Source organism: Chenopodium quinoa, unplaced genomic scaffold (genome assembly GCF_001683475.1).
Source record: "Chenopodium quinoa cultivar QQ74 unplaced genomic scaffold, ASM168347v1, whole genome shotgun sequence".
NCBI lineage: Eukaryota > Viridiplantae > Streptophyta > Magnoliopsida > Caryophyllales > Amaranthaceae > Chenopodium > Chenopodium quinoa.
Window position 1 is genome coordinate 17608 of NW_018744207.1, and position 9452 is coordinate 27059.

At 44.3% G+C, this 9452-nt stretch overlaps 1 pseudogene; it reads left to right on the forward strand.

Annotated features, from left to right (window-relative positions):
* The first annotated feature begins 1415 nt into the window (after window positions 1-1415).
* LOC110694047 lies at window positions 1416-4019 on the forward strand (annotated as a pseudogene).
* The last annotated feature ends 5433 nt before the right edge of the window (window positions 4020-9452 follow it).

The following is a 9452-nucleotide window of genomic DNA, read 5'->3' on the forward strand; positions in this document are numbered from 1 at the left end:
CCGACGGTGGATCCGTTCTCTACGAACTGAGGCCGAAATACCACGGGATCTGACATGTCTATGCCCCGACCTCTCCACTGAATAACTTCTACTAAGAAGCTCTATATTCTTCCCCCCACCATGACGACCCTACACAAAATTTTAAAATATATAAACATACAAAAATTTATACGATAAATAATCATCATCGCAAATCAAATACACTAAAAACAAACAAATAATAGTAAACAAAATATAAACGTAGAAAAAATACAACGAAATTGAAAAAATTTATAAAAATAAACAACAAAAATATAAAAACAATTCAAAATTATATTACAAAAAAAAAAAAAAATTTAAAAACAATTTTTTTAAAAAATTAAAAAAAAAAAAAAAAAATGGGTGGGGCGCCCTGGCTGGACGCCCAGCCGGCGGTGGTGGCGCCAGATGCAGACGCCGCCACCAGTTGGCTGGCGTTTGGGCTGGACGCCACTGCCACGGCTGCGGCGCTTAGACTAAACGCCACAACCGTGGCGGTGGCGTCCAGCCCAGGCGCCAGCCAACTGGTGGCGGCGTCTGCATCTGGCGCCACCACCGCCGGCTGGGCGTCCAGCCAGGGCGCCCCACCGCGTTCACGGCGGTTTTCCCCTTTTTTTTTTTTTTAAACAAAATATACCTTTCCACCTTGGGACATCCTTCCCTCCGCCGCCGCCGCCACTTCCTTGCCTTGCCGCCTCGACATTGCCGTTATTTTGAATTTTTTTTTTAGAGAGGTTGAAAGAAGATGAGCAATGAGAGTGTGAGTGTTTTTTTTTTTTAAGGTCAAGGGCAATTTTGGGAAACCAAATGAATTTTGTGGGCTTTATGTAGTAATTTGTGGGCGATGTTTAACAAATCCCAAAAAAAAAAAGAGAGGGGCGCATGGCTGGGGCGCCAGACCACTGGTGGCGGCACCTAGCTAGGACGCCACACCGGTGGTGGCGGCGCCAGATCCAGACGCCATGGCCATGGTTCCGGCGTTTGATTCTGGCGCCACCACCACCGCCGTGGCGTCCTCCCCATGCGCCCCACCTTGCCACGACGGTTTTTTATTTTATTTTTTTTTTAAACGGAAAAAAACCTACCTTTCCACCGTGAGACCTCCTTCCCTCCACCGCCGCTAATTCCTTGCCTTGCCGCCTCGACATTGTCGGACTTTGAATTTTTTTTTTTTTAAAAAAAACGTAGAATGAAAGTGGCACAAATTTTTTTTTTGGGTGATGAGAGAGTGTTTTTTTTTTTTTTTGATCAAGGACAATATTGTCAATTCAATGAAAATTTATGGGCTTTAGTTGATAATTTGTAGGCGATGTTTAGTAATCCACTAGAAAATTCTCCAACTTTAAGACATAATACTAGGGATCGAATTTCACGATATAAATAAATACTGTTGGGATGTAACGGAAAAAATTAAAATGGAACAAGGGTAAAGTAAGTGGTTTTAAAATGTTTTTGTTTTATGAGAACAGTTTTCTCCGTCAAGTCATGTCATTCTCTCTCCTCCCTCCTTTTTCACTCCTCTCACACACTGACTACTTCTCAGACTCACCCTCATCTTCTGCCATTCATATTCTCTCTCCTCTTCTCATGCTTTTTTTCTGAATTTCATCTTCTCTTCTTCCTTCTTCTTTCCTCCGTCTTTCTCTCTCCTCTCTTCAACCCTATTTTGAGTTCTTCATTCAAGCGGCTTCTCAGCCTTCTCTCCTCCATTGAAGCAGCTTCTTAGGTAACTTTTTTTTTTTTAATAATTGAATTTCAGCTTAATCTAGGGTTTACTTTCATTCTATTGTCAATTTTATTGTTAGTATAGTCAATTTAGGGTTCTTCTAAGGTAGATTAATTGAACTATTTGTTGGAATTACTCAAGTTTATGAAAGATTATAACTAACGAATTTGTTGCTAGAATTTTACTACGTATAATTTATGTTTATATTCTTAATTAATCCCGAAGATTTTTATGTGATAATTGAGTCAAATTTTGTTACTTATGTGTTGAAGAAAGCTTTTCAATTTTATTTTATTTATTTATTTATTTTTTTCCTGGGGTTCAAGGGTGAGTAGATAAGGTACTTGTTCTTATTTTATTTGTTTATATTTTCTTATATATTTTGGTTATCATTGTATAAAATAAATTGGAATGTGGTAATTGAAAAGTTGGTTTTTGTATGTCATTTTTTTAAATATGAAATTCTAATTCTGAAGCACATTATTGAACTCTGAATTATTTTGTGCTACTGTTTAATTGCTTGAGATATGCTTATTACTACTGGAAATTGTCAACAGAAATGTATGAATTTGTTAAATCGAAAATGTTAGGGCGTTTTTCTTTGCTGAATTTTATCACATGTTGACTGGTTTACTATGTGTATCTCTTGTAATTATCAAATTCATTCTTGCTTTCCTGGAAAAATGTATTTATTAGTTAATCTAGTAAGATTGAAAATTTGCTTCTCTTAGTATGGAGTTTGTTTCTGTTGGAATGGTTGGTAAATATATATGATGTCGAAGTTGATGATTGTATGTAATTACATTTAGGCGCATGATGAGGAGTTTGAAGTTATGGGCAATGACGTTTGCACCTCGAGATGAAGGAGAGGCAGCGTTGGACAACTGAAGAGGACGCGTTACTAAGTGCATATGTTAAGCAATATGGTCCAAGAGAATGGCAACTTGTCTCCCAGCGAATGAACACACCCTTGATCGGGATGCCAAGTCTTGTTTAGAGAGGTGGAAGAATTACCTAAAACCCGGGATTAAGAAAGGTTCACTCACAGAGGAGGAGCAGCGGCTTGTAATCCGTCTCCAAGCCAAGCACGGGAATAAATGGAAGAAGATCGCCGCCGAGGTGCCAGGGCGTACTGCTAAAAGACTAGGCAAGTGGTGGGAGGTGTACAAGGAGAAACAGGAGAGAACTAAAAAGGAAACCAGCAAGTGCTTCGAGCCAATTGAAGAGGGCAAGTACGACCATATATTGGAAACTTTTGCTGAGAAGCTAGTGAAAGAACGGACACCCCCTGGGCCAACGTTTCTTATGGCAACCTCCAATGGTGGTTTTTTACATAGTAGTGATCACCCCCCTCCCCCTGTGCCCCCTCCACCGCCAGTTACTTCTACCACAACGATGCTCCCTCCATGGCTTTCACCCTCTAATGGAGTGAGGCCCCCATCTTCTCCTTCTGTTACTTTAAGTCTCTCGTCTTCTATTGTCCCTACGCCTGCCCCAACTGCAGTGGCTTGGCTTCCACAAGAAAGAGTACTCCATAATATTGATAACTCCCCTCTTACTTTGGGCTGCTTGCCATCTTGTCCTGGGGCACTTCCTGAGCAGATGATCATGTCGGAGCTCATGGATTGCTGTAGAGAATTGGATGAAGGGCACCGTGCTCTGGCAGCTCATAAGAAGGAAGCTGCATGGAGATTAAATAGAGTGGAGCTTCAACTAGAGTCAGAGAAGGCCAGTCGAAAGAGGGAAAAGATGGAGGAGATTGAGGCAAAGATTAACGCTCTCAAGGACGAGCAGAAAGCTAGCATCGAGAGAATCGAAGCAGAGTACCGGGAGCAGCTTGCTGGGCTGCGGAGAGACGCTGAAGCTAAGGAGCAGAAGCTGGCTGAGCATTGGGCTACTAAGCACATGCGGATTACAAAGTTACTTGAACAGATGGGCTGCAGGACTCGGGTCTCTGAACCTAGTTGATTCTCCGGAGCAAAATGGAATACTATATCTATTAAACTACATATTGTCTGCTTGTTTGCATTGCTGATCAATTGAACATTAGTTTGCATTTTGTGCACTTGCTGTGTTTGCATTGATTTCTTTCAATCATAATATTGATTCTTCAACTACCAGGTCTTGTATACTTGTAAGAGAATGCTGCAACAAGGGGGCAGAATTACCTCCCAATGTAGCTGTATTGTCAGCAACTTCGAAAAGTGATCTAGTTGATTGTGAGAAGTTTTGTCTCTCATTTATAGATGCTTATAAATTGTTCCTCTTTAGTTTAGATCATACTCATAAAAAAAACTGTAGTTGAGATTAATAAGGAAAGAGTGGTTATGGTTTAAATTATAGATGTGAATTTTTCCTAATTAGTAAGTGATTCTAAATGATGGATTCTGTGTTTTCTCAAAAAAAAAAAAAAAATTGATGGATTCTGTTTTTTAAGAAGTCTTAACTTAATAATTTTCCACGTGTCCTATATTATTATCTAGCTAAGCTCTTTTAGTTGGTGAACTTACTCAATTTTCGTTGACTTGTATTTGTTAGTGTGTTTTGCCATGTCTTGCTTCTTTAATGGCAATGCAACATCTTTAAAGATATTAATTCTCAAACCTAGAAAAATCCTTTTAAGTGAAAGGTGGAACTGGCATGATAATCTAGTTAAAACTATTAAAACTAAGTAGAATATTCCAACAATTGCGCTTACCCTTTGCTTGAAACTGTCCAAGAACCTCCAAGAACTTCAATAAAATCATCAAGAATTACCCAAGAAAGGAAATTAACTTTCAAGAATGAACTGAGAACGTGATTTTGGAAGCTCCCGCATCAAATTCATTTCCAATTTAGACAAGTGAGTAAAAAACACGAACATATTCATTTGGTACTCCTCCGGTTTATTTTATAAGTGTTACACTTAGCAACTATGGTTTATTTTTTTCAAGTTACACTTTTATTTGTAGCGAATAACTAGTACTTATGTTTACCTAAGTCTTACTCAATTATTATAGCTAAGCAAACTGTTTCGGGGTTTTCTGATGTCCTGCGGGAGAGTTACAATTCCGAGACTGGAACCGGACGCCTGTACCTGCAAAATAACGGAGACTCCTGAGAGCTCCGCCTCCAACGGTCAAGTTAGTACCTGATTAAGGAGTAATTAATACAGAAATTAAAGTAATAAGGTCTCTCTAGGTGAGAGTATTTAATGTAGGTAATCTGCTTTGCTAGCGAGATCAGCCGGTTATTAGTGTGTCCCGTAATGTATTCGGGGCCTGATTAATGAGGATTAATCGAGTATTTATAGCCTTGGGAAGCGTGCAACTCTCTAGGTTTAAGGTAAACCTAGGGCCGATCGGGCTTCTAGACTGAAATGGGCCTTGATGGCCGGTTGTCCCATTTGGCATGGGTGGACACGTGGCGTGTCTTAAGTGGTCCGTGGAGGACGCGTGGCGGAACCTGGTTGGTCCACTTGTCAAACGGTGCTTGGTGGATAAAAATCCCCTAATCATTTGCCCCTCACAGGTGGCACGCGACTGGTCACGTGTCGCCTGTGACAGGCGTCGCACGGTGACAGGCGACGGCCCGTTACAGGTGTCACCTTGCAGACGGCCGGGAGACTCTCCCGCCCAAATTTGAATTCGGAAGCGACCCTTCGCCTTCTCATTTTGCCTATAAAAGGAAGTGCTGACTTCGGTCATTTTCACATTTGAGAATTTTTGCGAGAACATTCGGACCCCTGAACTTGCTCTGACATTTTCGGACTTTTTCTGCCTACCGCCTGTTCTGACAAGCCGACTGACCCGAACTTTCAGGACTTCATCAACTGTCATCCATTCAGGTAACTCAGTTCTCTTACTCTTAATTTTCTTTTTATTTTTTGAAATGGCACCATGGAAGCACACGACACGCCCTAAGTTAGTGATCAGCCGGTCACCGGGGACGGCTGAATCTAGGACTAGGAGTGCCGCCTGCCCTTTTCTGGACCCATCTTTGCCCTTTATACAAAGTCCGACTGAATCTGTGTCTATGCAGAACGTGATGGCCAGAACAAAAAAGACTGCTAGAATATCAAACTCAGACGGCTCCTCCCAAAGGGTACTCCTTAGCGAAACATCTGACCAGGCGCCAGATGTGGAACGAGGCGACTGTCAAGCTGACAGTTCTGAGAGAGGGACCAAGGTGTTCCCTTCTCATCTAACCGTGGACATGTCCAATTTACCTTCTGCTCCTTCTAAGGGAGAGGAGGCGGGCCCCTCTAGGAGAGGGGAGGAGTCGTCCTCTTCGGACTCGTCAGGGGACGAGTCCGATTCCAGCTCTTCTGACCATAGTTCTTCTGACTCAGAAGAAAAACATAACCGCCTACAAGAGGCGAGAAGTTCCCATGCAGTGGAGAAGGGGGATAATTGGGCAGAGCCGTCCGCCTCTTACAGAGAGGAAAACACCCCCTACTACTGCAGGGTGCCCCGGGGCCGGATCGCAACCATGCGAGACAACGTGGCGAGCTTTATTGCTAACCACAAAATGGGCCCGGAGTATTTACTGTTTGTGCCGGATCCAGAAGATACTGTCGTCTGGCCGGCTGGTACCAGCTATGGTGACGGCTGTTTTGGCTGCTATGTGGCGGCCATCAAAGCTGGTCTGCGCTTCCCATTACATCCGGCTGTTCAGCGGATTTTAGATGGGTATGATCTGGGGTTATGGCAGTTAGCCCCCAACTCTTGGGTAAACGTACTCGGCTATGTGGCCGGGTGCGAACTGAACGGGGTGGAGCCAAGTTTTGAGGCTTTCGCCCACATGAACTATCTCAGCCGGACCCCTAAGTCGGGAGGTACCGGCTGGTATCAACTAACAAGCCACAGGGGTTACCTCATGACGAGAGGTAAGGCAAACAAATGGAAGGATTGGCGGAACACCTTCCTTATTATCGAGAGTTCAGACACGGAGCTGAACAAACGATTTAACAAGTGGAACAGGGATCCGCCTCTTCTTGCAGGCGGCCGCAGCATGCCGCCTGTTCCCCCAAAGGCTAAAAGAGAGATCCTAGACAAAGGACTCTTCAAAGTAGAGACTAGGGTGAACTCTACTTCAGGGGTACGAGAGCAAGTACCCCTACACTGCGTCCCGAGCTTCAAGTGGCTCTATGATGAGTACTTCTTGGCCGCCTGTGGCCTCGGCAGTCGGTGCTCTAGAGGTAGCCGGCCTGACGAATACTCTGTTTTCTCACGCCTTGTTTACTTGGGATTTTTACTAACTTTGCTGTTTATTTCTTTCAGCCGACGCCATGAGTAAAATAACAGCATCTAAGACTGCGGCGGCCATGCTGCGGGTTTCGCTAATGAAGCAGTCGTACGCCGACTCCCCCAGCAAGGAGGCACCCTTGGTAAGCTTTGAAAACTCTTCCCCTTTAAGTTGTATTATGCATATACTAACTCTTTTTGTTTTCAGTCTGGCACTCCAAGGGCTTCTTCCTCGCAACAGCCGGACCCCAAGGCCCGGAGAACGACTGTTGCAAGCTCTCCTGGGTCTTCCAGGAAAACAGTGGCGGCTGAGAAGCAGCCGGCCACTTCTTCAAAAAACCCAGCGGGGCCGCCTAGATGTATGGACACTTGCTTGTAAAAACTCACTCTTGCTTCCTTCTTGATTAGGTCTAACTTGTTTTTCCTTCTGCTTAATGCAGCCGGCCCCCAGGGACTTGACTTGGTTGAGGTAGCCAAGTCAATGGTTAAAGTAGTTCCTCCCTCTGACCGGGAGGCGGTCAAGGGTGCCGGCACCCTTGACCTCGATGGAATTTCGGGGATCCTAGCTGAGGTATACCCTTTTGAAGTTCCAGGACGCCTGTTAACCCTTATGATTGGAAACTGACGCCTGTTTTTCTTTGTACTTAGGCCCTGCTCCGAGTCAACAGCCTTCGCAAGCCGATTGATCGGAAAAACAAAGAGGTAAAGGCCGCAAAGGCTATGGCCGCCTCCAGCTGTGATAAAGCAATGTTTCAAATTGCCCAAAATGAAGTACTGACCATTGATCTTCTTTATTATCAGGCGCAGGCGACCGCCGCTGTTCGGGCTCAGCTAGAGGCGGCCCAAAAGAAGGTTGACGAGCTGGAGGGGACCGTCACCAAACTTAAAGCCGAGCTGAAGCCCCTTCGTCAGAAAATGCACTCTTACGAAGCCATGGAGAAATCTTTGGCTAACGTAAAAGAACGCCTGGTGAACCAGGAGAAGAGTCTTACCCAAGAGCTCTCGGACAAGGCCGAGCAAGAAAAACAAGAGCTCGTCCGGGAGATGGTGGAAGACTCCGCCCAAATCCAACGCATGACCTGGGAACGACTGTTCCCCAGTGCCGACTTTGCCTCATGGGAAAGAACGTACCGCCAGTGTTCGGAAATATATAATCAACAGATCCTGGCGGCTGCTGAAGAAGAGGCGATGGACGTTGCGTTGGAGGAGGAAGAGCCGGTTGTGGCGCTTGTGCCACTTGGGGAAAGGCATCAAAAGATGATGCAGCGTAAGGCCGAGTCCAGCAAGAAGAGTGCTGACCAGGCGGCTGCTGCTGATACTGAACTGCCCCCTTCTTAAGCTTTAAGTATATTTTTTCTTTTCACGGCCTGCGTGCCGTTTGCTTTGTAATTACCCGGCCAGGGGCCGGGGTTTTGAATATTCTGCTGGTCTTTTATGGCCGGCTCATTTTAATCAAATTTTTTGTTTTTGTTCAAATTTGTCTAAGTATTTGAAATTTGCTCACTAGACAGACTGTTGTGTATGGCCGAACGTTAAGACAGGTACAAATAGTAAGTATGCCGCCTATGCCCCTGGACGACTGGTTGTCTGTTTCCAGGATAGATGATCAGTCGGCCATTTAATCAATCGGTATTCGAACTCTTTATTCAATTTGACCAAGTAAATAGAATTACCAAGTAGCCAAGGAATTTAAGTAGGAAAACAAGCGGCGGGTACCGGTTGTTTCCCTTTATTGCCAATGTTGGCCTCTAATTTGTTATTTGTTAACCTAGCAAGAGTATTGGTTGAGAGCCTTTGTTTATTAAAAACAAGTGGACGACTCGTACCTTTTAGGCTCAGTACTAAGTTTGAGTGACTATTAAGTTAACATAGGAGTTACTTAGTCTTCGTCACAATCTTGATTGAGTAGTAAAGGTATCAGGCGGCGTAGGCCGGCTAGACCCCTTGATTTACCAATGTTTGTTGGCTATTTACTCAATAGGTTATCCAGTAGGAATAGGGGTTCGAGTGCCCTTGTTTGTATAAAACAGGCGGACGACTCAAACTTTTTAGGTTCCATACCAAATTTGAAGGAGTGACTATGAGTTAACTTTGGAGTTACTCAGTCGCCGTCACTTTTGTTTGAGAAGTAGAGGTACCAGGCGGCGTAGGCCGGCTAGACCCCTTGATTCGCCAATGTTTGTTGGCTATTATCTCAATAGGTACCCCCTGCATTTATCCCAAGTAATACAGGCGGTCATCTGACTCAGATGTCAACTGCTACCACTGGTTTGGTTAGTGATAGAGTTATCCTTGTCTCAAAAACGGCTACGTGGTTGCCCTTTGGGACAGTCGTATAGGTGCCGTGTAATTAGTTTATAGAACAATGTTCCACCCAAAAGGGAGCTGCTCTCTGCGACGAATTTCATCCGAATGGATGCCGCCGGACGCCTGCTATAATGTTGGGACAGGTCGGATTAGTTTTTAAAAGTTAGATCAGTTGA